This window comes from Triticum aestivum, chromosome 3A, assembly GCF_018294505.1.
Source record: "Triticum aestivum cultivar Chinese Spring chromosome 3A, IWGSC CS RefSeq v2.1, whole genome shotgun sequence".
In the NCBI taxonomy this organism is placed as follows: Eukaryota; Viridiplantae; Streptophyta; class Magnoliopsida; order Poales; family Poaceae; genus Triticum; species Triticum aestivum.
The window spans coordinates 667,819,475-667,837,613 of record NC_057800.1 but is presented as its reverse complement, the minus strand read 5'-3'; the positions used below and the strand labels follow the sequence as shown (position 1 = coordinate 667,837,613).

At 45.9% G+C, this 18,139-nt stretch overlaps 1 long non-coding RNA gene across 4 annotated transcripts; it reads right to left on the bottom strand.

The window, feature by feature from the left end:
- Positions 1 to 27: 27 nt before the first annotated feature.
- LOC123063085 (uncharacterized) lies at positions 28 to 4,214 on the bottom strand. Of its 4 annotated transcripts, none has more exons than XR_006430054.1 (3): positions 1,888 to 4,211; positions 1,008 to 1,422; positions 28 to 897 (listed from the first exon to the last, which is right to left on the bottom strand). It is a non-coding gene; the product is annotated as an uncharacterized lncRNA (long non-coding RNA). The 4 variants fall into 4 exon arrangements; XR_006430053.1 differs by having other exon boundaries at positions 28 to 1,422; positions 1,888 to 2,059; positions 2,296 to 4,210; XR_006430055.1 differs by having other exon boundaries at positions 28 to 1,422; positions 1,888 to 2,768; positions 3,884 to 4,204.
- Between the last annotated feature and the right edge of the window lie 13,925 nt (positions 4,215 to 18,139).

Here is an 18,139-nt window from a genome sequence, read left to right as displayed (position 1 = left end):
CTTTTTCAAAAAAAGGATGCGACGGTGTACCCGACAAAGTCAATCCATACTTTATTATTACTAGTAAAAATGCCCGTGCGTTGCAACGGGTATAAACAAAAACATGTGGTGAATTTTGATTGAGCAAAACAGTATAAAAAATACTCAAAAGTACCAAATGCGATTTTTCAAGTAAAAACCCTGAAAGTCTAAGCCTCTCCTATTGCAAAATCACATGGACTTGCATTTTTTCTTCCATAGCAGTGATCTTTCCTCGCTCGTCATGTTTTCATGCCTCCTATTTCCTTTAACTCCACTATAATAATGAAGTGACAGTTCCTATAAGTCCAAATTGCATATCTCTTCAGGCTTTATCTGTGCTTGTTTCCCCTCTTTGGAGAGTTTTTGTTTCATCTTCTGAACTGAAGAACATGTGAATCACATCAGAATTCTGCCAGCAACCACCAGTACGACCTGTCCCAGCCTAGTAAACTTATACAACATGTACTTGCACGATCCAACCTTTGTGATCAAGTTAAGTAGGGTTTTCTTTACTTTGCTTGCCGGGGCTTCCAATAATTCGTTTTTTTACTTGATCTTCCATATCATTAACCAACCTCTCAACCTGTTTGTCTTTGTCTTATTTTTCAGATTTGTTTTGGTGGTTGCAACATCACTACTCATTTACCAAAACTGGAGCCTGCTTCTTTGAACATCGCATTGTTATCATCTTCTCCTTGACGATGTTGTGCAGCTGCCTGCTTGGATCTAGCCAATTAATCTCAAAAGTTGATTCTTTCTCTTCATTAGGCCCAGCAGAGTTAGGAAGGAACCCGACTATAGTCTATATCCCGTGCTCGACAAATCAGCAGGGAACTCACCTAGTGATGCCAACCTGAGCCTCTGAATCTCCCGCTCCTTCTCGTCACACATATAAGGCAAGTAAATAAGCACGATAAGAGAAGCATCGTCTTGGCGAGTAGGGCCCCGCGGTGATTTCTCTTGTACGCTGCTGAGCAGGCACTTACCCGTAGATCATGGCATGTGGCGGTGGCGGCGATGGCTGCGTGTACTGCGGCATCACGGGTGGGATCGCTCCATAGTGTCTGATGATCGGCATGCCTATCATGCACCTCTGTGTCCGTCGTCTCCAATGGTCCTGCCCCTTTGTTGGCTCGTGCGCCGCTGCAGCCGGTGTCGTTATGCTCCTCCAAGGTGGCGCCCTTCTTGGAAGAGACGTAAGTGGCTGTTGCCGCTCGCCTGCACAGCAACCCGACTTTGAGCCTGAGGCGTTCCTGTGTTGCTTGCGACAGAGCTTGGAGACGATGCCAGAATTTTGTCGTCGTTGTTCTTAGGCACCGCCAGCTCAGGGGCAAGTACGCCTTCAAATTCGAATCTAGCGTCACCGTAAAAGAGGAATGTGCTAGAAATTCCCACATTAATCTGAAACATCTGACCGTTTATTAGATAGGAATATGCAATGTTGAACTAGAATTTAAATGCTTTGGTTGCAAGTGAACTCAGTACCACTCTTGTTGTTAGATATTTGTGATGTGAGCAAAATCATTGTACTACATATATAAATTGAATCAATATATACAGTTTATTTTACAAGAGCACACAATACAGTAATTTAGGATATAGATTAGAGGTTTCTATAGAATCTAAGCATTTAAAAGGAACATATTTTCACTCATGCTGCCATAACAACTTGACAATGAGAATCTTATAAGAACTACATTTTCAGCGATACAATCTGGAAATTATCAATTCCTAAGACCCTAGCTAGAACCCAATAATGATTTACAACAAGGATGGTCTAGCAAGAGCAAGATCAACACCATCTCTGAATTTCCTCAAGCATGTGATGCACAGCAACCAACAATGGTGGAGCAAAGTGAGTTGTACCTGAATAGTGCCCGACCGAAGCGACTCAGTCTGAGATTTCGTAGCCACAACCATGGCAAGCGTGCACGGCCTCACCATGAGCGAGAGAGGGCACCAAAGCTATTCTGGCTCAAATAGGATGAAGATGTTAGTGGTAGGAGAAGCATATGCCCCCTGGCCGTTGCTTAGGCAGCTCCGTACATGCAAATACAATACAAAAAATTATTGGAATTGTCAGCTAAATAGCAATTCAGTTAGAATTTCATGTCAACATAAAACCCCAATTTAATGAGATCAAGAAATCTTTTTTTTACAAAAATAATAAACACAAGTGCTAGAACAATAGTTGTACCTAAATACAGTTTACAGATGCACATGAATAGATCCACACGAATAGAGCCAAATGAAGGGTCGACTCAGTAACCTCACCATGATCCCGAGATAATTGCTATCCCATCTGGAGGCGACTCCATCATTGCTATGGAGTAGAGCTACAGAACCACAGAACAACATCTCTCCTCATGGAACCAGGGTGAGAAGAACACGTAGAGGAGCATGATATGAGGTCACATAGGCATGATGTCAGGCACACTGGCAGCCGACAATGCCATGGAGAAGAAACATAGCAGAAGCAGCTGAGCGAGGATGTAGTGGGTCAGTGGGAAGGTCAAACGCAGCAGCTTGGACCAATTGAATTGATGGCCATTAGATAGGTCAATGAAAGAGAATTGGGTGGCGCTTGGCTAGGGTCTTTCTTTGCAATGTTCTTCTTCTTCGGGATTGCACTCCATCGCCACACTTCCTCGTGGTCTTCCCCATCCCGCCAGACACCCCCTGCCTCTTCTCACGCTGTCCCGCGGTCTGGTGTCGCTCGATGGCCTCACTGCTCAGTAGCTACTTCACTGTAAGAATGGGAACCAATCTTGTTTAGAGAGAACATTCTGTGAGTGAAAACTACAAAATGCATGAATCATCATGAAAACGAATAGCAGTACATCATAACCAAGTGAAGAAATAAATAAGAAGTGAAAGGAACTTGCAGAAATCAATTGCTTATGTAAGGATAATCTGCAAAAATATGTTTGTCAAGACAAATCTAAAAATCAAACTGCTTGTGTGACTTTAATACGAATTAAATTGTTGAACCAAATATGTTTGTCAAGACAAATCTGAAAACCAAACTGTTTGTGTGACCTTAATACGAATTAAATTGCTGAACCTCACTATAGTGGAAAAGATATTAATAACCAACAGGGTAAGACTTTCAATCCTACTGTTTGCTAGCATGCATTACAATGTGACTCCCAGCATACACCAACAATGCGAAAAAATTAGAGCTGTAAGGCATGAATTCCTAATACATAGAACATGATGATGAAAAACTAATTCAAGCTGAACAGAATCAAATCCTACAGCTCATCCATCTTATGAGGAAAGGATTCCTGCTTCCAAAATCTAATTGTCTCTGCAAATTCAGATGACCATTATAAGAATAATTAATATATCTCACCATGAGCGTCCAGATGTTATTGGAGCTGCTGTGTCTAGGCATAGAAAAGGGCAACACCTAACTGCAACTCCTTTATACGATTAAAGAAAGTTCAATATAAATTTGTCAAACAATAGGAGCCAGCGTACCCATGTGTCTTGAGACTCCACATGATGTAAATTAATTAGCAACCCATTATTCTAGTATCCCAATTAACTCCCACCATCCTACCATTTTTTGAATCATATGGAAGGAGAGCTAATCTCGTATGTGGGAGTTTACTTCAAGGATCTGTGACTGAAACTGGCTCAGACAAACACACAAACACCTTGTGTGCAAAAAATAACCGAGAACATCCACAAACACATGTGCGTCTGAAGTTGAGGTGTAGGGCGGTGTAGAGGGGGCGGAGAGGTCGCGGGCAAGTGCAGGGAGGACCGGCTGGCGGTGGCGGCGAGCACGAGCCCTCCCAGCCAGCTTACAGGGAGGAGCTCGGGCATGCGAAGGAAAGAAGGAGATGAAGCAGACCGGTGGTGCAGGATGCTTCGAACACCTCCGTCTGCCATCTGCCGGCGGCCGGCGCGGCACCGGACCGGCCGGCGGTGGCTTTGGTCGAGCGGCGAGCGCGAGCCCTCCCGGGCGGCGTACAGCGAGGAGCTCGGGCGCGCAAAGGAAAGGGGGGAGCTGAGGCAGACCGGTGGTGCAGTGTGCTCCGATCACCGGCGTCGGCCATCGGTCGGCGGCCGGCGCGGCACCGGATCGAGCGTCGCGCAGGTCGTGCGCCTCCTGGCGGCTGGGATCCGGAGGAGAGGGAGAGAGGAGAGCCCGTGGTCGTGTCTGTTCCTACGACCAGCGGAATATTTTGCCTCCTCTCTAGATTGACTGGGCCGGCTACCACGGTGTCTCGTATGGATTCTACGGGCTGTGGCCCAAGTGGGCGACGGGTGACCCCAACGCCTACGAAAGAGAAAAGAAGGAAAAACGGGCGGACGGACGAAACGGTTTTTTAGTACCACCTCGAGTATATGTTTTAAATTTAAACTGAAAGCGTAAATTCATGGGAAAAAGCGTATTGTGACGGTGAACCCACGGAGTTAATCCATGCTTTATTAGGAAAACTAGCAAAAGGGCCCGTGCGTTGCAACGGGAGAAAAAATTGACGTGTTCATTAAAATATCCACATGCATGATATGATAGCATTGGACGACATACAATTTGCTGTAACATAGATTGACCTCGCAACGATATACGTCTGATTTTACATCAATGTCGGTCGTTCTTACCGTGTTTATGTGGTCGGCTTTGCGACGTCGTCCTTCTGACTTAAAATACCACCAGCCGTCCTTGTAGAGTATGCATAGTCGGCTCGTCCTTCCGACTTAAAATACCACCAATCATCCTTGTAGGGTATGCATAGTCGGCTTTGCAACACGGCAGTCCAACTTTTCTAATGAAAAAGAATAGCGGCAAGCCGGCAACTGGTGTTGCATTGGCGTGCTTTCGCTAGATGCATATATAGGTCGTTCGGCCTAGATGCGCCGCGTCCCGCTTGCAGCAGCATCGACCACACTTGCAGTGTCATGTACTTACTATTCTGGTTGCAGCAATGAGGTTCGATCAATCAGATAATTTTTCGAAGAAAAAAAATGTAAATTTGGTTGCAAAAAAACATTCTTATATTCCGTTCTTTTATAATGCGCCAAATGCTATTCTGGCTCTCCTACGGTCGTCCCAATGTGGGGCATGAGTCTTCCCACGCTTTCTTCTTTCGTTAGTAAATCTCTAATTACATAGAGTCATGCAAAGCACGAGCATCCCTCTTCTTCCCTCTTTGGACGTCCCTTTTTCACTGCCATAAACAAAATCAAGAATACCAATCTAATCCTCATCCCGCTCATATGTGGCAAACCTCGCTTCGGGGACGTCGGTCACCGGTTGCTGCTAGTCATGTACGTACATGTCCTGGCATCTGCGATCCCCGTGGTGATGCTTTCATGATAACACATCAGAAGCACAAATCCAAACGGCCGACTCTCACCAAATCAATCCCTTTTACTACTTAGGGATCAATTCCTCTTAATTTCCCAGCCATGCACAAAGCGCGTTCCTCCCTGCATTAATTATTCTCTTAATTACAGACTATTAGGTAAAGAGCTTTTTTTAACAGACAGGCATGCTGGCTCTACTGGTTGCGGACTTCGCTCCCGGAAAATCCTATATGACGCATTCTGCGTCAAGATGTCGACATTTCGCACAGGAGGTCGCGATCTAGCGTTGCGATGGCCCGGCCCGTTCATGTGTTCTTCGTTCCCGGTTTCGGGACGCTTCTAGTAGGAGGTCCCAGCCGGTCTTTTCCGGTTTGAGGAATCTTCTAGAAGGTTCCTAAACCGGTTCTTTTATTTCATTTTTGTTTTCTTTTCGTTTTGTTTTTCATTTTTTTCTGTTTCATTTTTTCCTTTTTTCTGTTCTCCTTTGTTTCCTTTTCAGTTTCCAATTTTAAATAAATTCAGAATTTCATAATCTGTTTGGAATTTCAAATTTAGTACAAAATTTCAAATAATGTTTGGAAAAATTGAATTTTGATCATGTTATTCAATAAATGATAAAAAATAAAAAATGTTCAGATTTTCAAAAGTTTGTTCACATATAGGAAACTTGTTCTATTAATACAAAAAATGTTCGAGTTTCGCATTTTTTAAAATGTTCAGATTTTCAAAAAAAATTCAGGTTTCGAAATCTTGTTTCTATTAATTTAAAAAATGTTTGAGTTTCAAAACTTGTTCGCATTTTCAAAATTTTGTTCACATTTTCAAACGTTCTTTCCCTTAATTCAAAAAATGTTCGAGTTCCAAAACTTGCTCACATTTTCAAAATATGTTCAGATTTTCAAAAAAAAATCACATTTGAAATCTTATTTAAATTAATTCAAAAAATGTTTGAGTTTCAAATCTTGTTTGCTTTTTTCAAAAAATGTTCACAATTCAAAATAATGTTCGATTGCCAAATTTTGTTCAGAGTTACAAAAAATGTTCCCTTTCTCAAAACTTGTTCCCAGATCCAAAAATATGTTCACTTTCTTCTAATTTTGTTCCAAGTTTCAAAAAATGTTCGCTTTTTCTTTTTTCGTCTAGATTTTATGAAATGTTCTTGTTTTTCAAAATTTGTTCAACATTACAAAAAGGCTTTGCTGTTTTTCAAAAATTTGTTCACAGGTGGAAAAATGTTCAACATTTTAAAATAATTATTCGCTATTTTTGGAATGTCCGCGTTCAGAAAAAGATACAGGTTTTGAAAATAAACTGCATTTTTTCTGCAAAGAAAAGAATGAACTGCGTTCGAACTTCTAAAAACGTTTAGATCTGTCGTGGATTAAGTTCTTATAGTGTTTGCTGCTCAACATTTGCAAATAACATTTAGTGGTGCAATGGCTAGCGCGTGCGGGTACTAAATGGGAAGTCTCGAGTTCGATTCTCCAGCCGCCCTCTGTTTTTTGCGTTTAGTGGTGCAATGGCTAGCGCGCCTAATTTTAGGCTGCTCCCCAATAAGGCCCAGGTTGGCCCACGCAGGACAGTCGGACGAAATTCAGCCCAATTACTAAAAAGCAAATTAATAGCGGGGTTCAATTACTAAAAAGCACATGAATAGTACCACCTCGGATAATATGAGCGAAAAAATATAAAGCGCAAATTTACGAGAAGAAGCGTATTGTGACGGTGAACCCACGGAGTCAATCCGTGCTTTATTATTAGGGATAGATATTTCTTAAACCAGTGAACCGTAAGTGGTCATTTGTGTTAGAGATACAACACGCAATCGAACACGATGAAGAAGTCAACACGAGAGACACGCGATTTTAACTTGGAAAACCTGTCCAACACGAAGGGGAAAAAATCACGGGCGTCGGCCAACAAATCTTCACTATATCGAGGGAGGTTACAAACGTTGGGATTTACAATCGATCAAGTTATCATGTTCGGTGGCTTATAAAGGATATATATATAACACAGGTGACCTAGGTCAATACTGATCTCCGCTTCGGCCCAAGCCAACCGGCGACCCGTCTCGGTCCGCTCGCTCGTCAGAAGTTAGCATTTATTTTATACTTGAATTTGGAACATAACAAACTTCACCTCGTGAAAAATTCCATCTTATAGCATGAATGAGAACCTTCTCCCTGGACAATAAAGAAAAGACTTTTGGCGCCAAACAACCACTTGGGCTAATCTGTTATACCAACTAAGTCTGAGCTTTGCTCAAACTTAGCAACAGGAACTGGCTTTGTCAACATATCAGTAGGATTATCATGAGTACTAGTCTTGCATAACTTTTAGTTTACCTTGCTCAACAATGTCTCAAACATAATGGTATATGACATTATTGTGCTTTGTTCTCTCACGGAACATTTGATTCTTAGTGAGTATATGGCACTCTGACTCTCACAAAATAGGATAATGCAAGAATTATCTCCACAAAGCTCAACATACAAACCTTTTAGCCAAACTGATTCTTTTTATGCTTCTGCAATAGCCATGTATTCAGCTTCAGTGGTACATTGGGAAACTACTGGCTACAATGTTGCCCTCCAACTCACGGCACAACCACCAACAGTGAACACATAACTTGTAAGGGACCTCCATTTGTCCAAATCGTCGGAAGGAAAATTTGAATCCACATATCCAGCTAGTCTCTCACCAGTCCTACCGAATTTCAAACAAGCATTGGAAGTGCCACGAAGGACCTAAAAATCCACTAAATAGCCTTCCAGTACTGTTCTTTACCAAGGTTAGCCATGTATATATCTACTGACCAAACTCATTGCAAATGACAAATCAGGCCTAGAACACACCATGGCATACATTAAAGAACCGACAACACTAGAATATTGAGGAGATGATAATTTGAATGACACTGGTGCGTGTCGGTCCTAAACAAATGGTTTTTACCCCTTTCCGCGACGGCATTTGGAACCGTCGCCAAGTGAGTGTGTGCGATAGGGTGTCTTTCCCACATGACCCAAAAATCGTCGGGGATAGGCCCTCCTGGGACCCAGGCTGGGGCCGTATGCGGTCGGGCGAGGCATCGAAACCCAATCATTTCCATTGGTATGTACATCTCACACGGTAATCCGAGAAAACATTTCCGTAGGTATGTACATCCCACACGGTAATCCGAGAAAATCATTTCCGTAGGTATGTACATCCCACATGGTGAATCCCAGAAAAACATTTCCGTTCGTATGTATATCATACACAGTCAATCCAAGGAATGTGTTTCCATTCTTATGTACATCCCACACAGTCAACCCAAGGAAAACGTTTCCGTTCGGATGTACATCCCACATGGTTTTATGTATACGCTCGTGTGTGAAAGGTGTAACTATCACACACGCTCTACCTTGGTTAACTGTTTGCTTTCATTAACTACATCACACACGATTTGATGTAGAAAATTGTGTGGCATTGGGCTATCCATCGCAAGCGCTTTTACTGCTAGAACCGTTTGCAAAGGTCCATGACCGCCTGTTCTATTTTTATTTTTGCCTGTAATTTAGTATTCTAATTGGAAATATTGAAATACAAAATGTGCAATTCAATTTCTCAGCACAATGGTTCAACAACGAATCCATAAATAAAATTGCCAGTACAATATGTTCAGTAATTATAGGATTACGCAACAATTAACTATGATGAACCGCAGTATTTAAAGGCGGTAAAGATGAAGAGACAAGTGTAAATCATTTTGACTGCCGATGGTGTTGAAGAAGCGAAATGCCCATAATGTGCCTTCCTGCATGACATAGGCACGAACCACTTTTGTCCAACCCCTTGTGACGATCGCCCGCCCATCCTTCACCGCCTTCAGGAAGACTTCTAGAGCATTATCATGGTAGCATGGATTATATACTTTAACCTTAGTTGCCTCCACTCAGGTCATGTAGTTTGCAAGGTAATCATCAATAAATAGGAAAACCATTGAAAAGAGAAAAATATCAGATATTGCGGTCTAATAGAGTAACTTGTTGTGGGCAGGGGAAAAGGCAACGCATTACTTACCATACTAAAGTTCACTGTTGTCTTTGACAAAGTGTAAATAAAGAGCTTAATTCCAATCACCCGTTTCTTTCGCCTAACAATCTTTCTTAGTTTCCTCACTTGACGCTTATTCATGAATATCTCATTGCCCCATACACAAAAGGGATCGAAGCATGGATCAATACCCCGCATATATGTACCTACAAGAAACCAGTAAATGTTAGAAGCTGAACTGAGATTGCACAAATCATGTAAAATACAACTACCTATGTTTCTAAGTACAAGTATTTTTTTTAGATTTCAATATGAACTACATACGGATGTATATAGAATTATAGATATAGTTTAGATTAGAATCTAGATTCACTCATTTTGCTTCTTATGTAGTCTATATTGGAATCTCTAAAAATACTTATATTTAGGAATAGATGGTGTATAAGACATGGGATGCAGCTAACCTCGACGGAAAACAATAGCATCATCCATTGTAGCCCTGTGTAAGTACATGGAAAGCCAATGTTAATTACAACAGGGTTAACATCCACAAAAAATAGCAAATGGTAATAAAACGGCATCATCTATAGTGATATCTTCATTTCGAAAGAGTAGCCCAGTAGCAAAGGAACGGATTAAAAAATGGATACAACTGTTAATTGCAACAGGCTTAACAACATCCTAACTCATATTTTCTAAGTTTGTAGCCATTGAAATACAACTCTTTAAAAATGGATACAACTGTTAATTGCAACAGGCTTAATGGCCATTGAAATCATTACTGATAAAAATGCAATTGGTAGAGTTAAACATCACAGTGCAGGTGCTGCCAGAGCAGATAATGGCCCACTTGTCTACAAAAAGTTAGGGAAAATAGCTCAAACGTGTTAGGCATGTTTACTACAACATGCTTAATACATCGACAGTACAAAACATAGCCATTAATTGCAACTGGTATTGGTAAGATTGAAATGGTGGGTACATACTTGATAAGTCCTGAGAGGTAGTTGCTGGGGCACTTCATCTTGGCCAGAGCTCGCCCGAAGTCAGCGGCGGCGGAGGCGAGATGTTCCTCCGGGTCGAAGTGCAGATCAGTGCCACTGACATGTGTACCTACAGGCAACCAGTAAATGGTAGAAGTTAAACTATAATTGCACAAATGATATGAAATACTGTAAGACATGGGATGTAGCTAACCTTGACGGCAAACAACAGCATCGGTCGTTATGATCCTGCGTAAGTACATGGACAAGCATGTTAATTACAACAGGGTTAGCATCCACCAAAAAAGCAAATGGGGCAGCATCTCTAGTATATCTTCATTGCGGAGAGTAGCATGGTAGCAAATGGATAGATTAACAAATGGATACAACTGTTAATTGCAACAGGCTTATCAACATCCTGAGTCATGTTTTGTAAGTTTGTAGCACCTGAAATGCAACTATTTTAAAAATGGATTCAAGTGTTAATTGCAACAGGCTTAATAGAAATTGAAACCGGTACTGATAAAATGCAATTGGCATAGTTAAACATCACAAGGCAGGTGCTGCCAGAGCAGAGAATGGTCCAGATGTCTATAAAAAGGTAGGGAAAGTAGCAAAAACGTGTTAGGCATGTTTACTAGAACATGCTTAATACATCGACCGTACAGAACATAGCCATTAATTGCAACTGGTATTGGTAAGATTGAACTGGTGAGTACATACTTGGTAAGTCCTGAGAGGTGGTTGCTGGGGCACTTCATCTTGGCCAGAGCTCGCCCGAAGTCAGCGACGGTGGAGGCGAGCTATTCCTCCGGGTCGAAGCGTGGATCAGTGCCATTGACATGTGTACCTACAACCAGTAAATGGGTAGAAGTTAAACTGTAATTGCACAAATTACGTGAAATACTTTAAGACATGGGATGCATCTCACCTCGACGGTAAACAAAAGCATCGACCGTTATGACCCTGCGTAAGTACATGGACGGGCATGTTAAGTGCAACAGGGTTAGCATACACTAAAAATAGCAAATGGACAACATCTCTAGTGATATCCCGAGTCATGTATTTTAAGTTTGTTGCTAGTATTGGTGAAATTGAGCTGGACACGATAATATTTGAACATCACATAGTGTGTAGTGTTGTGGGAACGATTTCGACAATAATAAGGTATAGGGTAACGGAGCATGATCTATCGAGATGCATATGGGTAACACAGTGGTTTTAGTGAGTTCGGGCCTCTCACGGTGGAGATAATAGCCCTACGTCTCGTGCTCCGGAGAGGCTTTGTATTATCTGAGTATGTATCCGGAGATTACAATGTGTGAGAGAAGGAAACGGATCCCATGCCCGAGCTAAGTCCTGAGACTAATGGTGAAAAGAGAGAGAGGTGGAAGAAAAAGAGCCCCTTAGTCTAGTGGTGGGGGTGGCTTATATAGAGTGCGCCACCCACTCACCCCTTATGTTACACGGTGGAGCATCAATGCCATAATGCCTGCCCACTACAAAACCGTCATGCTGACTATTGGTCTTTGCATATCCGAGTGAGTTACACGGTCGAGTGGAATGAGCTCGTCGAGTGAAGTGCCGTGCTCCGAGTGGTTGTCGCTGTCCGAGTGACTTTCAAGTTGCGGTACATCTGGACGGCGATCTGGCCCAGGGGTCCAGTACAAAGTATACGATGTCCATGGGTAGGGCCTTTAGGTCAGGCCGGTTACCCTACCCCCAATACATGTCCTCGTCATTAGCCCCCGAATCGGTCGAGGTTGAGCGGGTCGAGTCGAGGTGAATTTCCATATGAGTCGAGTGCTGTGGAGGCACTTATGCACTCCCTCTGGTCACCCGGTGATCTTATCTCCGCATGTTGCCTTGACGGATTCTAGACTGTATGGTGTCCGAGTGAAATGAGCTCAAACGGGTCCGCGGAGGAGCGTTAAACTCACCTTAAAGCATTTTTTTGGAGTGATTTGGAGCTGGTCCTGCATTGAGTAACTGATTACTCGGAATTTCTTCACGCCTGGAATGTGTCTTTTTTTGTTGTTTGGCCGTCACTCGGACCGGGCGGACCGTTCTGAGTGGATACCATTCCAGTGGGGGCATGCTGAGTGCACCCACTGGGTGTAGTCCCAGAGACTGCCGTCGACTGTGGGCAGTCGGTGGGAGTCTTAGAGCATGTCTTTTTCCGCCTGGTCCGAGTGGATACCAACAGTCGGCGGGAGTCTTAGAGCCTATCTTTTTTGTTGTTTTTCATCACTCGGACTGGTCAGGCCGTACCGAGTGGAGATTACTCCAGTGGGGGCACGCTGAGTGCACCCACTGGGTGTAGTCCCCGAGACCGCCATCGACTGCGGGCAGTCGGCGGGGGTCTGAGAGAACTAAAACTCTTCTTAGATGGTACTGATCGAACTTGTTCTTCTCTGACTCGAAGGTCGAGTAATTCTGAAGCTGGTTTTGCATCGAGCAAAATGTTTCTTTCCGAGTTCTCTTCCAATGGGGGCACGCTGAGTGCACCCCCTGGGTGTAGTCCCCGAGCCTCTATCGGACTAGATAAGTCGGGCAGAGGGTTTAAGTCTCCTAGTAAACCTCCATGCAGTCGACACGGTAAATATCTTTTAGTCTGAAATTGAGTCAATCGGATGCATCTTTAGGTGCTTGACATGGTAAATAAGCTCAGCCTGGAGCTGAGTCAGTCGGAATGATCTTCGTGCACTCGGCACAGTAAATAAATTCAGCCTGGAACTCGATCAAGCAGGTGAATCTTCATGCTCTTGGCACGGTGAATGGATTCGGCTTTGAAACAGCCGACTGTAGAAAAAAGCCGGACACTCCAGGGAGTAATCGTTCCAGTAGTACTTCTTATATTGACCGTTAGATTTTGTGTGAAAGGGGTATTTGCAAGAGTACATTGTATCCGTAGAGGAGCTTCGTTTTCACCCTTTTGCATGAAAGGGATATTTGTCCGAGCGGACATGCTTCTCGACTGATCGGGGTATGTTAACTGCAAGGAAAAACTTGGTGGCACTCGTATGTCTCCCGGAGGAGATAGACTAGTGGTATGACATGGACGTGCTATGAAACCCGAGTGGCGAGGTTAGTGTGTGGGCTGACTCTCCGGAGAGAGGTCACTCATTATCCTGGGGGAACACCAGCACATGCTATCTCTGAGTCCAAGTTTGGGAAACTGACGCCTTGGAGCCTAGGATAAGGGTCAAGTGTATCCGTAGAGGAGCGTTGTTTTCACCCTTTGCAGTCTTAAAGATGACTTCAAGTAATGATTTGGGCGATCGTCCGAGTGGACAGTACTACCCTTATAGATTTTCGGCAGACCGAGCATGTATGGTCAGAAGAATATTCCTGATGTGATCAATAGGTTGACCAAATGGGTGTAACCCATGAGGGCGACATGGCCCAGGGCTGTGCGAAGCCCCCGAGTGATGCTCGAAAAAGGTAAGATTGCTACAGAGTGTGATATGAGGTTTGAACATATGAGTAACTTAGTTGTTCCAGTGTTGGGGGTGTAGAGGTGAGGACATGTCCAACTGATGGTGACGCGCGTGGCGGCCGAGGGGCGAGGACGTGTACAACCGAGTGGCGACGCGCGGGGCGGCCGAGTGGTGAAGACGTGCAGATCCGAGTGGTGATGTGCGGGGGCGGCCGAGTGGTGAAGACGTGCACAACCAAGTGGCAACGCGCGGGGCGGCCGAGTGGTGAAGACGTGCACAACCGAGTGGCAATGCATGGGCGGCCGAGTGGTGAAGACGTGCAGATCTGAGTGGCGACGCGCGGGGCGGCCGAGTGATGCTAGGCGAGGTGGCTGAGTGAAGGACTAAGTGTCCAGCCAAGTGGCAAAAATGGTCCTTGAAGGAGTTAGCTAGATGCTTTCGAAGCTGATGTAGTGACGAGGTCGGTGTAGTGTGGCTGCGGCGCAAAAAGACCGGCGCGACAACTGAGTCTGAGTAGGAACGAAGATGGCGTGCAGAGTGTCTGGGTGATTATGTAATTTGTCAAAGTGGCGGATCGAATGTACTTGTTGAAGTGAAGGGTCTGACTGGTGATGAAGTACTCGACCACTTAGGAGAGTGTCATTCCGAATGAGCTGCAGCTCCCGAGTGCGGCGTAGCCCCCGAGCGTACTATAGGCTTCGACAACGGACGTGCCAGAAAACAAGAAATATAGTTTTGAATGGATAATTTGTAATTCATCGAGTCAGACTCGGGTAAAGATGAGGAGAAGCTTCCGAGTGATGCTCGAAAGAGGCAAACTCGTAGGGAGTGAAGTGTGCAATTTAATTATAAAAGGGACTTATCAGTCTCATGCTTGACGAGGTCTATGTCATTGATATGATGAAGAGGATTCCTCTGAGGGGTTGGCCGAATGTGTTTGAAGCCAACAGGTGACAAGGTCGGTGTTGTGGTACGCTAGGACCGGTACGGTGACCGAGTCCGAGTAGCGATGAAGTTGGCGCATAGGGCCGTCGAGTGATCGCATAACTTGTGTAAAAATGGCACAAGCAAACGAAATAATTTCTCGAGGAAATTTGATGTGTGCTGAAATGATTTGTGTGAATAACACCCATAGACACCCGCTGGGAGTGCAAGGGGCTTGCTGGTTGACCAGCAAGAGTCTGAGAGAGCGAAGGATCCGTTCGAATTTGTCGAAGCGACGGATCCAACCGAACTCATTGGAATACTGGCTCAAATAAAATGGAAGTGTAGTGTTTCAACTGAGTTGCAGCCCCGGATGACCGATGCAAACTCGAAATGAAGAACGACACATGGTGTTCGCGAATGATGTACGCGAAAAATGGAAGCTGGACTCATGAGTCACATAACCAGTACTAAGTAAGTATGTGAAAATAAGCAGCCGAGCATAGAGATACACTCGGTGGCGTGGCCTCCGAGTGAACGTGATGTGTGAATTATGGGACAGTCGGGAAGACAGAAATAATAGGATGTAAAATGACTTAGCTGTCTGAAGGCGCATGAGTGGTCGAGTGGTGACGAGGCGATGGTGAAAGTCGACCTTCGTCTTGGTGTCCTTGCGGATAGGGATGGAGCGCACATTATACTTGTGATGCAGCTCCTTGAGTTAGAGGTTTGCTCTTGTCTCAGTCGGATTTTGGCTACTTAGGCAAGTCCTTGGACTGCAGCTAAGCCTCCGAGTGGGAGGCTTGCTCTCCACTCGGTAGGATTTTTTTTCAAACTTAGGCGAGTACTGGACTGCAGCTAAGCCCCCGAGTGGAAGGTTTGCTCTCCACTCGGTAGGATTTTTTCAAACTTAGGCGAGTACTGGACTGCAGCTAAGCCCCCGAGTGAGAGGTTTGCTCTCCACTCGGTAGGATTTTTTCAAACTTAGGCGAGTACTGGACTGCAGCTAAGCCCCCGAGTGGGAGGTTTGCTCTCCACTCGGTAGGATTTTTTCAAACTTAGGCGAGTACTGGGCTGCAGCTAAGCCCCCGAGTGGGAGGTTTGCTCTCCACTCGGTAGGATTTTTTCAAACTTAGGCGAGTACTGGACTGCAACTAAGCCCCCGAGTGAGAGGTTGACTCATCACTCGGTAGGATTTTTCGAACTTAGGCGAAACAGATTCGCAGCTAAGCCCCCGAGTGAGAGGCTGACTCATCACTCAGTAGGATTTCTTGAACTTAGGCATAATAGATTTGCAGCTAAGTCACCCACTGGGGGATTTTAGTTACAAGTATAAGCAACAACAATTATTTCAGAAAAAACTGTTAAAATCTGTGTGGTGATGAGGTGACCAACCGATGGTGACGCGCGGGGCGGCCGAGTGGTGATGAGGTGACCAACCGACGGCGACGCGGGGGGGCGGCCGAGTGGTGATGAGGTGACCAACCGATGGCGACGCGCGGGGCGGCCGAGTGGTGATGAGGTGACCAACCGACGGCGACGCGGGGGGCGGCCGAGTGGTGATGAGGTGACCAACCAACGGCGACGCGGGGGGGCGGCCGAGTGGTGATGAGGTGACCAACCGATGGCGACGCGCGGGGCGGCCGAGTGGTTATGAGGTGACCAACCGAGTGGCGACGCGCGGGGCGGCCGAGTGGTTATGAGGTGACCAACCGAGTGGCGACGCGCGGGGCGGCCGAGTGGTTATGAGGTGACCAACCGATGGTGACGCGCGGGGCGGCCGAGTGGTTATGAGGTGACCAACCGAGTGGCGACGCGCGGGGCGGCCGAGTGGTTATGAGGTGACCAACCGATGGCGACGCGCGGGGCGGCCGAGTGGTTATGAGGTGACCAACCAATGGCGACGCGCGGGGCGGCCGAGTGGTTATGAGGTGACCAACCGATGGCGACGCGCGGGGTGGCCGAGTGGTTATGAGGTGACCAATCGATGGCGACGCGCGGGGCGGCCGAGTGGTTATGAGGTGACCAACCGATGGCGACGCGCGGGGCGGCCGAGTGGTTATGAGGTGACCAACCGATGGCGACGTGCGGGGCGGCCGAGTGGTTATGAGGTGACCAACCGATGGCGACGCGCGGGGCGGCCGAGTGGTTATGAGGTGACCAATCGATGGCGACGCGTGGGGCGGCCGAGTGGTTATGAGGTGACCAACCGATGGCGACGTGCGGGGCGGCCGAGTGGTTATGAGGTGACCAACCGAGTGGCGACGCGCGGGGCGGCCGAGTGGTTATGAGGTGACCAATCGAGTGGCGACACGCGAGGCGGCCGAGTGGTTATGAGGTGACCAACCGATGGCAACGCGCGGAGCGGCCGAGTGGTGTACACGCGTCCCGCGGAATGGCGACGCGCAGAGCGTCCGGGTGATGTAGACGCGTGCCGCGGAGTGACGATGTGTGGAGCGTTGGAGTGAAGTAAATGCGTGCCACAGAGTGATGATGAGCGGGACGTCCGAGTGACGTAGACGCGTCCCGCAAAGTGGTGACGCGCGGGGCGTCCGAGTGGTTGCTGGACCAAAACGTCTTTGTCCGACTGTCATAGTGGTTTGTTAACCATCCGAGTAAATTCGTCTGAGCATGCATGCGAATCGTTCGAGTGGACGGTCGTTCAAGTGTGTTTTAGTCCCATCCGAGTGAACCTGGGTTCGAACAGAAAAAGGACTATTAAGGAATTGTACAGTAATTTAAGAATTAAATTGTAAAATGATCAAAAAGGTTAAGGCCCTCAATCCTCTGTCGAGTGGCTGGGGACTTGTTCCGTCAGGTTCGTCGTAGACGTTGCAGATGAGGCTGGAGTCTACGACAAGCCGGACGACGCTGGTGGCCGTGCGCGGAGGTTCGGCGACGGCCTCGCAGACGAAGCCGGAAACGACGACGAGGCGGATGGCGCTGGTGACTGCATGTTGAAGCTAACCAACCGAGTAGCCTGCATGTTAATTGTCCAGAGTGTAAAAAATCATCTTCGGGCTAGCCGGTCGAGTGAACCTGTTCATTAGTCTGTCGAGTGAAAAGGTGGATCGATCAAGTGAACCATAGTTGGGCTGCGATCCGGTCGCCACACCATCAGTCGAGTGGAATAAATGACGAGTTAGTCAATCGACGTTGCTCGTCTCAGTAAGCCTGCAAGTTAGTACATCCACGAATATTGTTTTGTTGGACTAAGTGTCCCTGCATGGATTGCTATTGTGCAAGGATTAAAGACCAGGATGGTTATGCATGCATGCATAATTAACCGGCATGGGAACGGCGGAAGTTTTGGCTGCAGTAAATAGTTAACTGGTTCTGAAAAATGCTCACCTAAATGGCCGCTTAATGAGGTGATTAACTTAACGAAATGGTAACTGGCCCATAAATTGC